At 38.2% G+C, this 15668-nt stretch overlaps 1 pseudogene; it reads left to right on the top strand.

The window, feature by feature from the left end:
* Positions 1 to 644: 644 nt before the first annotated feature.
* Positions 645 to 1257, top strand: LOC118522603 (josephin-1 pseudogene; annotated as a pseudogene).
* Positions 1258 to 15668: the final 14411 nt, after the last annotated feature.

Below are 15668 nucleotides of genomic sequence, written 5' to 3'. Positions count from 1 at the left end.
CGCCCTGCAGCGCCCCACCTCACCAGAGCAGATGGAGAGCCGCCCCCGAGGCTCCCGCACGCCCGCCATCCCACACTGGCTGGCCCTCGCTAGCTGCTCCAATTTCCCATTTTCCCCACCACCTAAGCCTTGTCTCCCACGTCAGTGGCATTGCGGTTTGAAAGAAATAGAAGAAAAGGAGCGATGTGACCAATTCCATTCCGTCCTCCTGCATTGAGGCCTGGTTGGCATTTGCAGAGAGGAAAATACAGCAAGAAAACTTGATTTTTCTGGAAGGGAAGGTGGGAGAAGGGAAACAAGGTCTTAGACTTTCTACAGTTTTTTTTTTTTTTTTAAATTCTGCTTTGACGGTGGCAAAATAATCTGACGGTAGTGTATTAAAAAAAAAAAAGAGGTGGATTTTTTTTTTTTTTTTGTCCTTTTGATTCCAGGCTTTTCTCCCCATGACAAAACTTCATAAATAAATAAATCCATAAATCCATAAATCATGGGTGCCAGAAAATGAGGTGGATTTCAGGAATCCTGAAAAAATTGAGACGCAAAAAAAAAAGAAAAAGAAAAAGAAAAAATTGAGACGCTTACGTTCTTCCCCCGGAGGGAAGGGTGGGGTGTTTTTAGCTCTCTCTGGAACTTCAAAGGAAAACATGAGTTGGGTGCCACGGAAAGGACACAAGGCCAAATCTGAATCTTTGGAACTGTCCCAGGCAGCACCCCCCACAAACAGACCATGAGAAACAGCGCAAGGAGCTGTGTGCCCTGCATGCCCTCAATAATGTCTTCCACGACAACAAGGTCTTCACCCAGGAAATGCTGCAAGAGATTTTCCAGAGAGTGTCTCCAAACACCATGGTGAACCCCTGCTCCCCCCAAGAAGAGCATGCAAGGAAATGGGAACTACCATGTGAACGCCATTATGGCAGCCCTTCAGACCAAAGGCTATGAAGCTGTGTGGTGAGACAAGCCCAGGGAGGTCAGCGCCGTGGTTCTCACTAACATCGTGGGCGCCACCATGAATCTGCCCTCCAGCCCATACTGGCGACTGAAGTTGCCTCTCAAAAGGCAGCACTGGATCTGTGTTTGAGGGGTGGGAGGTGTCTACTACAACCTCGACACCCAACTGAAGATGCCCAAGTAGATTGGAGGAGAGAGCAAGCTCAGGAGATTTCTAAAACATCACTTGGGATGAAAGAACTGTGAATCCTGCTGGTGGTGCCAGAAGAGGTGGGGGCCCATTAAAGTTGGAGGGCTGAGGTGTAATGCAGTTCTACCCAACCTTCCCTCACCTCAGCCCTAAGTCCTCTGTAGTGTGCTGGGGCCTATACAGTGGGTCTGCCCCTGTCACTTCCCCAAACATCTCATTGGGCTTTCCCTTCAGATTTGACAGTTGGGGGGCGGGGGGAGGTATAAGGTAGTCAATTTTAACTCATGCTGTTAAGTCCAGAAAATGTGGGAGGAAAAGCACAAGAGCTTACAGGCAAGGTAGTCCATATGGGAACTAGAATTACAGAATCTGTCATTGTAAATAACAGAAACAAAACAAAGGGAATTTATGAACACATGCAACAGGAAAAGTTAGTGACTGGTCTAGTTTCAGACACATGAGTCCAGGGGCTTAAACAATGACTGCAGACAAAGCTGGTTTCATTATCTCTAAGCTGTTTTTATGTGTGTGATTGTACCTTTCATACAGACTAATATGTATGGCCAACAGCATCTCTGAGTTTATATTCTATCAGCTAAGTGACCCCAACAAGAGAGTAATTCTTTCCTCAGGCAATTCCCATAATAAAAGTCTCCTTTTAAATGCAGATCATCTACCCATCCTTGAACCAATCACTGTGGTCTGGAAACAAAATACCCTGCTTGTCCAGGCCTGGCTCCCATGCCCAACCCTCAAATAGGCACGGGGTCGGGCTTTTCTGAATCACACTGGCTCAACATGACTGAGGGTGCAGAAGTTGTTCACCAAGAGAAACCAGGATGATATTATTGGAAGAAGTAGAAATGTACACTGGGTGGGAGACAGATATGGAAGTGGGGGATTACAGAGGCAATCAGGATACTGAGAATAGGAGAAGGACCAGAAGAAATTGGAGGATAGAGATAGATTCCAGGGGATTTCTTTTGTTTTTTTAAGATTTTTTATTTATTTTTTGACAGAGAGAGAGACAGTGAGAGAGGGAACACAAGCAGGGGGAGTGGTAGAGGGAGAAGCAGGCTCCCCGCTGAGCAAGGAGCCCAACGTGGGGCTCGATCCCAGGACCCCGGGATCATGACCTGAGCCGAAAGCAGACTAGGGGATTTCTAAACACAAGTCTGAGACTAGGATAAAATTACATATTCCTCATCTCCACCCAAGGTCTACTGAATGTGAGCCAGAAATTCTAGAGGTTTGTCCTATCAATATGCATTTAAACAATAATAATAAAATGATTTTTTTCAGCACTCTAAAGGTTGAGAACCACTGGATTAAAATTATAACCATGAGAAGGTCTGAGTCTCTCAGTAATTCAATGTGTAGACTTTCTGTGAGCTATGAAATTATATGATTTTTATGTTGCTTGTTATCTGGAAAAAAATAATGAGTACAAAACGGACCTCCTACATAATACTAAAATGTTTTTAAATGTTGGTACTTCTATTAGTGCATTTGTATGTAGAGCAAAATGGACCAAAATCTATTTAATATCAGAAATACCTCTTGGAGATTTTGTTTGGACCTACAACGTCTCAGAAGATTTTCTCCACATAGTAACTTAGAACAGATGAATTGAGTTTTTGAAGATAGGGGCAAAAACTTAAAAATGAATACCCATGAGTATCTTTAAACATGAGTAAGTTGCAAGATTTTGCTTTGACTCTGAATTTCTTACTCTGCTTAGACTGGAGTTAAGTATTTAGCACTCCTTCAGTGTCAAGTGTGTTGCAGATCCTCGATGTTTTACTGCAACAACAGCTCATCACTGGTTACTGTGAAATCTGTTGAGATTTAGCCACCAGGTGTCAGTAAGACTTGCAAAACAATAGGGTTTTGCAAAGTTCAGTGATTTTGTTCATTCAGTCTCTGGGAACAAATTAATATAGTCTTTAGTTATATCTTTTTTTCTTTCCAGGGAAAGGGATGCAATCCATTGACAGACCCACTGAACACAGCAAGAATCTAAATCTCCCCCCCTCCCCCCCCACACACACGTTAAAGCCTTGCTTCACCACACTTTCAGAATATGGGCTGGGTTTTAAATTTCCAAGAATTGAGTACTTCAGGATTCACAGTGAGTGAAGTAGTTTAGCCCAACCAGAAGGAAAAGGATGTATCTGTGGAAGGTGATAAGACAGGGAATTTTTCCAATTACATGTAAATTCCATGAAATGTCAATTAACAAGGAAGCAGTAGAAAAGGTGAGTACTCTTAGACTATTTATAATATTGCCAAAAGCAATATGCTGGGACAATTGTGAAACGAATAAAATGAAGTCTTTTAAAACTATTCATCCAAACTGTTGCATTAGCAGTCTCACTTATTGTTGTTGTAGTTGCTAATATTATTATTATTGTTTGCGACATTAGCTTTTCCTCTTCTGTTGTTGCTTATAAGACTTAAATATAAAATCATTTGACCCTTGTACCAAGCCACCTGAACACCTGTGTTTATTTTTCCTATTTCATATAAACCTTGAATTAAAACTTGAAATTAAGGGTGCCTGGGTCCCTCAGTCAGTTAAGTGTCAGACTCCTGATTTTGGCTCAGGTCATGAGCTCAGGGTCATGAGATTGAGCCCTGCTTCAGGCTCTGTGCTGGCTGTGGAGCCTGCTTAAGATTCTCTCTCTCCCTCTCCTTCTGTCCCTCTCCCCTCACTCTCTCTCAAAGTTTTTTTTTTTTTTAATTAAAATTTTCAAGGCATATCATATCAATGATACCATTACCAAGAAATATTCTATTTCCTATTGTTCTGGGTAGAGATGAGATTTTTGTGAAATGTATTAACTCTCACCTTCTTGAGAATTACTCTAATAGTCACAGTGTTCTGGTAAATCATTTGGTTCAATTCCTGTTTCACTCTGAGTTTCCTCAGAAGCAGATATTTCAAACACTTGGTGTAGCCAGCCTATCTAGTTAAAGTCTGAGCAAGGTCACATAGTCTGTTGACTCATATGGCAATTCCTGTGTAGAACACAAAATTCTACATCATCTTTGAATCAAATCCAATAGAGCAAGATCCCAGCTGTCCTGGTATCTGTTGAAAGCATAAGACTGACCTAGTTTAAATTGTTTCATGGAGTTATTTTGGAGAATTAGTCTTTTAAGACTACAAGAATAATACAAGTTTATTTTAGAACATTTGACAAATGAAGAAAATACTAAGATGAAAAAGAAAAGCAACTGTTAATACTTTGACCTACAACTCTCTCAAGATTTTGTTTTGTTACCTTCTTTGTTTCAATGTTTACAGTATTTCAGACAGCAGCAGAAGAAAGTACTAATTTTGTACCAGAAATTACCTATTTCTGAATGAATGGAAAGACTTGATAGAGCGTCTTTTCTCAGAATAATAAATGGTAAGCTACAACGGCCAGATTGTATTGTTCCTTTGCCTTGGCAAAGTGAGGTCCCTGACAGCTACTTCCAGACATAAAGCACTAACATACATCTTTTTCCTCCTTCAAATACAACACATTTCTAGAAATTGAAGTAGGAAAGAATGATTGCATAAAAAGAGGTATGTGGCTGGGAGAAGGGTTTAAACAGCTTTGAATGCTCTATAAACTAGGTCCAGTATTATATGGGTGTGACTTATTTCCCTCTGGTTACAAAAAAGTCTGGGTCTATAGGGAGTGAGTGATTGCCATACTGGGGAGTATCATGTTTTTTCCTTTGTGTGCACCTGCTGTTTTGCCTCAAGCCTTCATCAGAACTTTGGTTGGTGGACATTCTATTGATATTTGACAAATTTAAAAAAAAAATTGTCAGTACTTTTAAATATTACCATATCACCTTTTATTTTGTGCTGTGTTTCAGTGAGAATGTGAGGAGTGGCTAATCAGGCATTACTAACCTTCTGACATTTAACTTAGGGAGGCCCTCTTTACCGTCACTATGGATGTTCTCACTCTGAGTCATTAGTGGGCACTTTTCCTTTTATGGCTTTTCAGTATGAGTCAGTCAGATGCATTTCTAGTGCCTATCACTGTGCCCAGGACAGAGCAGATGCTGAATAAATATGGAAAGAGGCAATAAAAATATTTTTTTAGGAGGTAGCAATCTATTACCAGATATTAATAATATAAAAGAAGTCATATTTCTCATTTGTCATGTTTCATCAATGTAGTTGGGACATCTGGTGGATATAATTCAAGGCAGACACTGTTAATATATATGAGTGGCAAGAGGCATGCACAAATCAGAATGATAAATATTGGACAGAACAAGACAATATTGAACATTTAGATTATATAGAACATAAGTACAGTTTCATTCTGGGCAATGAATAATAATAGAACTAGAACTCAGTGTTTGGTATGAATGCATGAATGGAACCCCAGTTGATAAAAAGTGATATTATCAAGAAGGAAGCCATACTTGGATAGTGTGTAGGGGAGAAATTGGATCACAAATTGAACTTTGGTTATACTCAAACTGTGAAGTTGGAACATGACCTGGGAATATCACTAGATTTATCACTTTTGATGGTTTTCAGATTGCTTAGGCGGCCAGGATGCCCTTTTAAACTCTCTATCTGACTGACTGTCTGCATCCTTTCCTGCAGAGCACAGGACTTTGCTACAGTGATCCCTGCATTTATCATGTTCAGATGTGTCTATTTCAATGTGTTTTTCTGAAACTGGAGCAGAAAACCATGTGGAGATTGCATCTGGCACCTGATGCAGTATCTCACCTCATGATATAAGATAATCTTCAAGAGAACATTACTCAGACTCCCATGTACACAAAAAGAAAACATTCCCTAGGGAGGATTATCTAGCTCGCTGATGAATATCTAGTTGAATATTTTTCCAAAATGATATGTAACTTCTAGAAAGCCCCACAAATATCCTAAAATATTACAAATAGCACACAAGTCACTTTCAAGAGAACTCATAACTTATCAGGACATTTTTTTATTCAAAATACCTCGATTTGAAATATTACTTTAAGAAGGAAATAGTTTGTATAGTAACATCTTCCTAACAGGCTATAGGCATGCATCTTTTCTCTTCTAATGTGTTTTGGTTCTAAGCTGCATTTGTGACTTTGGCTCTATAGAATATAATTGTGACTTACTGTTTTTCTCATTCATTCACTAAATGTTTACTTAGCACCTCTACCTTTAAACAAGTGTACTATACTCCATAGGAGATACAAAAATGTTTAACTCACAAAAATAAATAGACCCTCCAGTGCTTACAGGCCAAGAGAGAAAACAAGAAAATCACACAAATCTTTTAAGACATATATATAAAAAAGTACGTTCCCTGAGAAAAGTGCAAATCAGTTATTCTCAGTTGGGCCAAAGGGAGTGGTGGAACTTTCTAAACATTTTTCTTGTAAAATCACATTGAATTCCTTAAAATATGATGAATTTGAAATCAAGCCAAGAATTAATTGAAGCTGAGTACCAGTAAACATAACAGTCTTGAATAGTGAGGCATATGCATTTATATTTAATTGGCAAAAGTTACCTGATTAAAAATCTGTCAATCATGGTGATATGAATGGCTGACTCAACCACCTGAGTGACTGATAGGGCATTCAATGAAAAGTACTGTTGTAAAAATGACTTGAAAATGAATCAGCCAAAAGTAAATCAATTGGTTGGCTGGGGATAGACTCTGTCTCAAATTTATACAGCAAGTAGGAATCTCTGTTTTATAAGTTTATTTTCTATAACTCAACTACATTTCTGCCAATATGGCAGAAAGATAATTTTATTTAAGATACAACCTACCTTTCTTCTTTTTCCAAGGTAGTGCTAAGCTTTGGAAAATCTCCCATAGGACAAGGCATTGGAGAGACTCACTAGGTCTTCAATATCACCTTTCTGTATCGGTTAGGTCTATCGTTTTGTCTGCACCCATCTACCAATCCATATATGTTGCCACACAGGGATTTTTCTATTCCTCCCTGCCTTACCCAGTGGCCCTATTTCCTATAGTTTCATGCCACATTGATAGGCACAAGATTCATACTGCTATTTTCATTCAGAAATAAGGCACAGAAATCCCTGGAAGCTTGCCTAAGGGCTTGCTTTTTTCTCCAGTTCCGTGGTGCTATCTGGGAAATAAAGCTCAGACTCTTTTTGTCTGGGAGGGGACCACCCATTTAATATCCTGACCTCATCATGTGCCATCACTCACTTGCCTCTCTTCCAATGGAAAATTTTCTGTTTGGAGTGAGAGTGGAGATTCCCATCTTCAATCTACCCCTCTTTAATATTAATTATATACATAGTATTTCTCCATTTACTAAGGGACTTATGCTCTTGGAAAATAATAGGCAGAGCATGTCTCCTTTCTGCCTTGTTCCATGAGGTGTTGAGTAGCAAAAGGTCTAGCTGCTTGAAATGAAGGACAAAGCAAAGTAAAAGGGAGAATATCCAAGGCGGGGTACACAGTCCTATTTCAAATATGTTTATTCCTACATATTATGATCACCTTATGAGTTTTTTGATCAAATAAAAATCAAATATATATTAAGCAAAGCAATATAAATAGAATAACTTATGTCAGAAAACATATTCATTATTTTGATATCAAGCTTTAAATGGACTGTTTCTAGTGGCTTGGTATGCAAAACCAAATTTTCTCTCTCTCTCTCTTTTTTTTTAGATGCTTATATGACCTAGAGGGCAATGATAACACATAGTGCACAAAAATATTATAGATTATGAAAATATAGGAAAAGTAGACTCTAGATAAAGGTTTAGGAATGGTCAATTCTATTTGGATGAGGAAGGATTAGGGAAGTCTTCATTAAGAAGTTCTTCAGTGTTGAAGAACACTGCATGGTTTTAGGGGAGGGGGTTAATAATACTGAAGTTGATCCTAGGCATATCATGTTGGCTTCAATTGTGGAGGACAAGTGTGAGGGTAGCACAGATAGAAGCAGAGACAATTTTGGAGACTATTTCAGAAGTACAGGTAAGCCATATCATTGTATGTTAAAAAAAAAAAAAAGATAGTAGGAAGGGAAAAATCAAAGGGGCTAAATCAGAGTGGGAGACGAACCATGAAAGACTATGGACTCTGAGAAATAAACAGGGTTTTAGAGGGGAGGCAGGTGGGGAGATGGGTTAGCCTGGTGATGGGTATTAAAGAGGGCACATATTGAATGGAGCACTGGGTGTTTTAGCAAACAATGAATCATGGAACACTACATCAAAATCTAATGATGTAATGTATGGTGATTAACATAACAAAATAAAATTAAAAAAAAAAAGAAAACCCAAATAAATAAATAAAAGGAATCTGCAATAGTGGTGGGGAAGCAGAAGCTTCACAGCATTATAAGGAGGCTGAATCAACAAGACCTTGAAATCCAATGCACATAGTAGCTAAATACAAAGTAAAACCCTAGAATGATTCTAGATTTTTAACTCAGGTCTCTGGTGCATGGTGATATATTTCACAAAGATAAACAAACAATTAAAAAGAAGAAAGCAGTCTATCTGGGGAAAAAATTAATCTAGTATAATAATGAAATCTAATTGATAACATGAATTTGACCTTTTTAATACTGAGAATGTTGACTTTTTCATATTCTTATAATAAATGAAGGCTTTGAAATGCTAGGTTTAGTGCACATAATACCAAACTGACTATATATACTTTTCTCAGTAATCCATTGTGGATAATTTCAGTATTCTATATTAAAATTCTAGCTGCCACTTGGAGGTTATATATCTGATCAGACCTCAACATCTAGAATCCGTTTCCCTCTTAACCTGTAGTATACTAAACTAATAAATACTTTGTGTAAGTTAGCAAACAAGATTTCAAAACTACCACACTTCTACTTCTTTTAAAGATTTATTTGCTTAATATAAGGTTTTATTTCAGCTGGGGGACTGGCCTGTGTCATATTCTGGACTGTGTTCTTCATCTAATGTCCCATTAACATTAAACCAAAGCCAACAATAACAACAAAATCTTATAAGAGAAGGTAGTGAAATCTTTGGGGGATGCAATTATCTTTACACATACAATAGTGTACTGCCCTTTATGGTATTTTTAAATTGACAGAATTTCATCTTAACTCAGCACCTAGACAGATGGTATTGACTAGTAGAAATCTATTTAGTAAATGGAATAATTTCTAAAGTGGTGTATACAGAAAGGTGGCTATGGCATTTATGAAAGCTGTTCTGACTCCAGACCTGTTAAAGGATGGAGGAGGGAACAGTAGCATATGGAATTAGTGTCAAGTTTGTTTAGCTGTCACTTTAATGTTAGGGCCAAAAAACATACTATTTTTTGGTCTCTCTTTCTCTCACCTTACCATTTTCTCTTGTGTTTTTCCTTTCTGATGCTTGTCCCTTTCCAGACATCTCTGCCATAAATGAAACCAATCAATTGACTCTTTCACTTATTTTGCTCTTCAAAAAGCATTCATTGAGCCATTCAGTAAAGGTAGGAAAGCAGCTATAAATTGGTTTATAAACTGCATGGACTCTGATGCAAGGAACAACTTTCTATTGGCCATTGTTACTTGACTACTAGATTGACTAATTTTCTTTGCTATTTTTTTTCCTTCCTAAACAGAATAGTGCAATCAGAACAATTGTAATGTATTTCCACTTTTCATGAGTGTGTGCTGTGGAGTGAGTGCATCAATGAAAAGAAGTAATTGCTTCTGGAAGACAGTCCCAGGGGAGGTGGCCCAGTGAGGAACAGGAGATGACAAAGCCATTCAAGGGGATTGTATTTAATCAAGACATGGTATCACACCATTGTGGGTCCCAATGATTTCAGAAAGGTAGCCTAACCTTGTTAACTTCTCCTGTGAGGAGGAACAAGTCACAGTTCTAGAAAGGGCATAGCTCCAGGGAAAACACCCAGCTTGTAGGAGTATCACAACTTGAACCAGAGATAGGAGATTAAGTAGGGAAAAGCTTACTGGTGCCAATAGGTCACTACTATAGTGGCACTGTAAACAATCTATATCCTATTTCTATTTCTATTAGTTATCTATCACTGTATAGCAAGTTACCATAAACTTAGTGGCTAAGAAATCACATATTTATTGTCTCATAGTTTCTGAGTTTCAGAAATCTAGACACAGTTAGTGGACACTCTCTCAAAAGGCTGAAATCAAGGTGTTGACCAGGGCAAGGGACTCATCTGAAAGTCAAATAGAAAAGGATCCACTTTCAAACTGAAATGGCACTTGACAGGATTCTGTTCCTTTTTTGACTATCGGGCTGGGGCCCTCAGCCCCTGGCTGATGGTTGGCCAGAGGCTATTCTCAGTTCCTTGCCATCTGGGCCTTTCTGATGGCTAGCTTACTTCATCAAAACCAGCAAGGGAAAGAGTCAATAAAGAGTATCTCCTCACAAAATAGAAATTGGAATCCTAAAAGTGACATCGCAGCCTTTTGCCTTATCCTCTTATTTATAAGCAAATAATAGGTTCCTTTCATACTCAAGGTGAAGGGATTACACAAGGGTGTGAATGCAGAGATAATATGAAGTCACTTTGAAGTCTGTCTCCCACAATACTTATATTCACATTTTTTTTTAATTACAAACTATTTCTAATAAATAGCAGACTAGAAGAAGCATCAATGATAAACTTTGGAGCCAGAAAACTTGGGTTCAAATTCCAGCTCTTCTACTTTCTAGCTGTGTACTTGATATTCAATTATTACTTAACTCCTTTGTGTCTTAATTTCCCTATATATAAAATAGGGAAAATATTCATGATCATCTCTTAAGATTGTTACAAGGATTAAATGAGTTCAGATGTTTAAGTAGTAGAGCAGTCTCACTAAATGTTTGTTATTATAGTTTGTGGGTAATAGGTCTGAAACAGTATCTGTCATTACCCATCTAGACTCTGGATCATCCACTAAAGGGCATGTTTGGGTTTGGGAGAAGACAATAATATCCAGAATCACCAAATCGCTGATTTACAGATCTGTCTCTAGAGAGTAGACCCAGGCTTTGGCTTTCTTTATGGAGAACAGGGTATGGAAAGAATTATACCCATCCTAAGTGTCCTTAAGCTAAAATGAGGATGCAGAAGGAGCTGAGTCACACATACTCTACTTCTCTTAGGTAAAGGGTTAAGAGTCTTCATACTTTGTTTCCCTCCTGAGAAATGAAAATTCCCACCTTTCTATAGAACCAAGAAGAATATGAATCATGTGGTGTCCTTAGCCCCCAACTCAATACTTACCATGACCTATAAGGCACTGCATAACTCTGGCTCTATCTACTCTCCATCATCATGACAATACCCTTCTTACCTCACTCAACTGTCCCCAGACAGTTCCTTTCTGTTCCCCACAGGAACCAGGAGCTTTCTTACCTCACAGACCTTGCATATCCTCTTTCTTCTGACTGCTTTCCCTACATCTCTTCACACTGTCATTGTTTGGTTTCCCCAAGGAGGACTCTGCCTGGGGAAGTCTCCACCATCCCACGGAGCTGTCCAGCATGTAAATCTTGCTTCTCTAATTTCTTTATTTTACCTTCTCCCCTTATTAGAGTGTAAGCTCCATGAGTCCCAAACTGTTTTCTACCCAGTTTTCTGTAGTACTGGCAATATCTAGCATATTAGGTATGCTGGTAGTAACATTTGTTGAATGAATTAATTAATGAGATAGATGAAAAGATATGATTGTTGAATTCAACTATGTCTTTACAAAGGAGGAGAAAAATCATTTTTGCCATTTTAAACTCTCAAGATTTTCAAATAAAATACACTCAATAAAATGGTCACATAAAGGTCATTATTTTTTCCCTAACAATGATCTAAAGCTATATCTTATTATTCATATGGAAGCATTTTAATAAGTGATAAGTTAATTAAATTAATAATTTTATTCAGGAGCTTAGAAGCGACAATTTATCAATTTGCATTCATATATTATCCAGGAGGCAGAATTTAGCAATTAGCAATTAATCATGTACTGATTGGTTTTGAAAGAACTAGTTGTTTGATCTGATTATTTTCATGTGGAATATCTACTGGAGTTCTACATTCTGCATGCGCAGCACTGGACTGCCAATAAAAATCGTGTTTCTAATATCATGGGGAAATTCTCACAGTATACTGTTAAGTACAAAGAGTAGTATACAAATTCTATACACTCTGTGAACTCGTTTTTTTAGAAAGAAAGATTCTTTAGAAATATAACCAACTATTAAAAGTGGTTATTTCTAGAGAGTGTTTGGGTTGCAGGTGATTTTAATTGTATTCAACCTGCTTTTATGCTGTTTCACAATCTTTGTACTTCAGATTATTTTTAATAAAGAGTTTTCTAATGCAACTGCAAAGAGTTTCTCTGTGTGTGGACATCTTCATAGCTGAAAATCAATGAATAGTTGAGGTCAATATGGATTTCAGTATTAAAGTCTTTTTAGAAGGAAAAAGGGACATGAACCAGCTGCATTCAGTAAAGTCCAGGACAGGGACAAATGGACTAACGATGGTTGAACAAAGTTTGGACAATAATCTCAAGGAAGTGTTTCAACCAGTGGGCGGTGCCTGAGTAAAAAACACCCCGCCAAGAGGAGCAGTAGAACAGTCCCCTGGTGCCACTTCAGGAGAACAGAAAGAGCACTTAACAGGAGAGACCCCTGAGGACTATGACTATATTAATGGCTAAATCCACTACTGAAGTCAGGTGGGAAATTGGCCGGGACTCTGCTAAGTCTTAGGTGCTTGATGTAGCTGCCTTTAGACAATGACACATTTTCTGGAGCCTGTGCAGGCCCAGTTCACAGAATTTGGTGGGTAACTTTTTTTTTTTTCTTTTAGATTTGTCCTTTTCAGAAACTTAGTCCCACACATTAACTCAAAATTATTTCTGAGCCTTCATAGTTGCTAATTAATTTTCTAACACATAGCACAAAGAAAGGAAAAAAGCCCTTCTTTTTTTTATAGCTCATTCATTTTTACATTTCTTTCTCTGCCCTACCCCTTCTCTATTAGCACAAAGACTCCTTCTATTTTATATAGCTATAAAAACCAGCAGACTTCTCTCTTAATCAGTGTTGTCTGGGTTCATCGCCTGAGGGCCTAGGTCATTAGTAATAAAGGTCATTAGTTGATGTTTCCAACATACAGAGACTGTCAAATGATCCCCTCATTTAATCTCCCCATGATTAGAAACAGGCCTGAGCTTGTAGTATTTAGTCATTTTATTTTCTTGTTGTGGGAGGTAAAAGGCTACCTCTTGGAAACAAAAGCTTTTAAAAACTAATAGCTGCTTCACTGTAGACTTGAAGGAATAACAGACTATATAAAGGCACTCAGAACCGGAACAAGGGAGAAAATGCAAAGAATTGGTATCTGCTTCTCCCCAGGTTTCTTCAAGGAGCTGAATTAAATGTGAAAGGAAGAGTCCCATCGAGCGGTAGGCAGCCCTAACTTGCCCGCCCTTGTTACCTTACATCTTAGCACTGTCTGATTTCCAGCATTCTAATTGAAAAGACACTTTGTAGTAAAAAGCTCTGTTTGAGTCACTTTGAAATCATGATCCTCAGGTTTTCTTTCTGGCAAATGTTTCTTAGAGATCACTGAGCTTATTAAACAGTTCTGCGTTCGGAAGCTTCTAATGTGGGAGCAGGCATAATCCAGACACCTTGGTCTAGGACAAATAGCAGCCAATTCCCCAGGGACTCTTTGGACAGAGGCTGTGCGCCGGTTTCCCTCCCTTGACATGTATCTTTAGAAGCTCAGTGCCATGTACACAGGAAGCACCTGGTAAATATCTGCGGTGGCAGATAATTATATAATCATCATTAGTCATAGAACAGATTAATTTCTCTTCTTCATCTAATTTCCTTTGTGCACCCAAAAGAAGAATGAGGATTTATAAAATATTACAGATTTTGTAAAGAAGGAAAAACAGTTGTATTTGAGTGGAATTTAAATGATCTTTAGGGGGATAAAAGCATTTATGAAGTTTGGACACCTAACAATTTTTCACAATTCATTTTGAAATGTTGAAAATGAGATTAATGAATGCAATTATAGATTTGTTTCTCTTTTCTTCCAATATTTTCCTCAGCATTACACAATGAGTATTTTGATGTAATAATTGTCCTAAGAAAGTGATTTTTAACGAAGTCTTTGTTTTCATAGTTATTTTGCAGTACAGAAAAAACTCTTTTAAGCTTTAAAGTTCCTTGAGACAGGAGATACATGAGCCAGTTAAAAAGAAAATGGCAAACTTACAGGATTTAAAGCTCAACCTAATAAAAAAAGCATAATCAGTTTCATCAGAGGTGACCACCTTTGATCAAATATCGATAATTTATCTCAGTGGAACTAAGCACTCCTGGAGATTTGCTTCCACTCTGTGTCGTCAGCGTATCTGTGAGCAGTCAGGGTCTCACTAACTCCAAACTGAGGCAGAGAAGTCCAGCCACCTGCTCATGGATACACACTAATTTTTTTTTTAATATTTTATTTATTTATTTGACAGAGAGAGACACAGCGAGAGAGGGAACATAAGCAGGGGAAGTGGGAGAGGGAGAAGCAGGCTTCCCACGGAGCAGGGAGCCCGATGCGGGGCTTGATCCCGGGATCATGACCTGAGCCGAAGGCAGACACCCAGTGACTGAACCACCCAGGCGCCCGATACACACTGTTTTTTTAATGAAGAGGATTTGTGGTAAAGGAAATGAAGGGAAAATACCCATGTTGAGCTTCTGTGTACCAAGCACTTTCCCAGCTTTATCTCTTTTAATCCTAATAAGAATTTTATCCTACAGGGTACACATCATTATTTCCATTTTACAAATAAAGACAGACAGACTAAGGAGAAGCTGTGACTTCCCCAGGGTGATAAATTTGGGTAGGATGGGAGATAGATTTCAAGCCCAGATCTGACTGCCTCTAAAGCTTATACCCTTTCTTCTATTCCATATTGGTGAAAGTACTCTTGAAAAGATACATCTACTGCATTTATTCTCCCCACCCCATTCAGAAGTTTACATTGCCTGTTTACTTTTCCAACTATTTATATACAACATTATTAATTCTAGCCATTAAGGATATATTGATTTTTCTTTCAGTGTAAATTTTCACTTTGTCTTACTTTATTTTCGCAATTTATTTCCTTTCTCCTATTTTCTTTTTCCATTGCACTATTTCTTTCTTTCTCCTTATCCTTTCTTTTACAAAAGCAATTGACAGGAAGGAGGGAAGAAAGCAAAAAAGAAAAAAAAAAGAAAAGAAAAAAGAAAAAAATTCCCAGTAGCCCAAGTGAAGAAAGAAAGAAATATACGAGACTGAGGAAGTAATCGTGGGAGGTTCGCCCACAAGACTGTACAGGCGCCAGGCCAAACACCATTCATCCAACTCACGTATTGGGTTCCTAGGATGTGCCTTCCGTTGTGCTGGTCCTAGACCTTAGCATCAGGAAAGACAGAGTTTAATGGACAAGATTTAAACATGAAGAAGGTAATGACAAAGAGGACAATATGGCCAAGGTGCTGAGG

This window comes from Halichoerus grypus, chromosome 3 (assembly GCF_964656455.1).
Source record: "Halichoerus grypus chromosome 3, mHalGry1.hap1.1, whole genome shotgun sequence".
In the NCBI taxonomy this organism is placed as follows: Eukaryota; Metazoa; Chordata; class Mammalia; order Carnivora; family Phocidae; genus Halichoerus; species Halichoerus grypus.
Note: the sequence above shows the minus strand (reverse complement) of the source record. Positions and strands in the feature narration are given on the sequence as shown.